General features: G+C 38.7%; 1 pseudogene; it reads left to right on the forward strand.

Annotated features, from left to right (window-relative positions):
- The first annotated feature begins 1265 nt into the window (after positions 1-1265).
- Positions 1266-1645, forward strand: LOC148165103 (protein S100-A11 pseudogene; annotated as a pseudogene).
- Positions 1646-2012: the final 367 nt, after the last annotated feature.

The raw sequence follows: 2012 nt of genomic DNA on the forward strand, positions 1-2012 counted from the left end.
GGTGAGCTGGAAGAGAACTTCACTGTGCTTGTGCCAGTGGTGGATTCAACAGGCCAGGCAGGGAGACCTGATTGATGGGAGAGCCCTTTCCTTTCACACCCAAGGAATGTGCCAAAGACTCCCCTGACAAAGATGGTCCAGGAATTAAGGTTTTGTGTAGAGTGATGCAAAAGGCATGACCTTCCAGTCAGGAGCCTAGAGTTCTTTTCTTTTCTCTGCCACTACCTGGTAACTTGAGGCAAGATATCCAAACATGAGGTATCTCCATTTTCATGTATACAAAATGAGGGGCATGGACTGAATTATCTCTTTTCAGGACAGCTTTATTTTTTTTTTATTCTATTCATTACCTAGGAGTCTTAACATCAATCAGGCATTAAAAAGAGAAATCAATTGACTCCAGTTTTATTTTGCCTTTCATTGGACATTTTGTCTGTGGTGGAAATCAAGATTATATTTGCTCTTAATCTATGGAAGTAAAGAAGTGGTAGGAAAAGTTGGTGAGAAAAAGAAAAAGATTCAAGGATGTCCTTTTCCTTAATGAATCTAAAAAATACTGAGAGGACCATCTAAGTAACAGATCTTTATTTATTATACATAATTGGGAGTGAATACACTCCTACTGTTGTACTTTACTCAAAATGTTTAAAGTCTGCAAACTCGACAGCATCCCTTTCCTGCTTCCTTGCTGATGTTATATCTTGCTGGTGGACCTGACCCAAAGAGGCCTGTGAGAGCCAATTGTTCAATTTCCAGGAATCTTGCAAACTGGCTTTTAACACAGACATTATTAAAAATCAAACTGCATAAACTCACAGTTAATTACATTAAAAAAAGGTAGTAAAAATTTCTAAGTATCTTACTACTGAATACTATTATTTATGCTCTTGGGTTGATTTACATTCATTGCATCTGTAGGGTGGGAATTCTACATAATGGTATGCTACCACATACCTCTTCTCAACTCTACATGCAGTGGTGTTATGTTGGTAGCATGAAACTGGCAATGGTGTGATTATTTCCGCCATAAAAACAGGGAAATGCTGCAAATCAAAACATGATTCATTGCTTTGTTGATTATCTAGACTTAAAGGAGTAATGTAAATATGTTAATAATGTGGATTAAGTTTAAAAGTATGTCACATGAAAGCTGTTAGGTTATGAAAAGAACACACACTGACGCAGTATCTTTCTGGTATTCAAAGATCTAGCAAAGTAGCACCACTGCCAACTGGTAACAGTCTCTGTGCCTGCTCCACACAGACATGGCAAAAATATCCAGCCCTACTGAGGCTGAGTGGTGCATTGAGTCTCTGATTGCTGTTTTCCGGAAGTTTGCTAGAAAGGAGGGTAACAACTGCACACTCTTCAAGACAGGGTTCCTTACCTTCATGAATACAGAACTGGCTGCCTTCACAAAGAACCACAAGGACCCGGTGTCCTTGAACACATGATGAAGAAACTGGACCTCAACTCTGACAGGCAGCTGGATTTCCAAGAATTTCTTAATCTTATTGGCAGCATGGCCATGGTTTGCTATGACTCCTTTTACAAGGTCTACCTATTTATGGACGTAAATCTGAGGGGCTCTTGGGCCTGGCCTCCAGACCATCCCCTTTCCTTCAAAGCAGCCTCTCAATCATGACCTCATCTTCACATCCTACACATACCCTGAGTGTCCATCACCCCATGCAGGCCAGTCCTGCTGGTAGTTAATAAAGCAACAGCATTTTTTTAAAGCACACACACTTTATGTATAAAAAAGATCTAGCAAAGACGTCCTCACCTTAATGATAAATAGGTGAAAATCTGATATACAACTTCACTGTTATTTTACTTTCATATCACTCATTAACTAGAATGAAATTATCAACTAACATTCATGCTGAACTATACTCATGAGCTACCACAACAGTCTGATACAAAAATACAGCTGTAAAGTTTGGAAAACAATTGGTGAATATATTCTGTCTGAATCAATTAGATATATGGAATTTATAATAAAGAATACT

Source organism: Eumetopias jubatus, unplaced genomic scaffold (assembly GCF_037043125.1).
Source record: "Eumetopias jubatus isolate StellerSeaLion01/CBP00866 unplaced genomic scaffold, mEumJub1_p1.0 scaffold_1, whole genome shotgun sequence".
Taxonomy (NCBI): domain Eukaryota; kingdom Metazoa; phylum Chordata; class Mammalia; order Carnivora; family Otariidae; genus Eumetopias; species Eumetopias jubatus.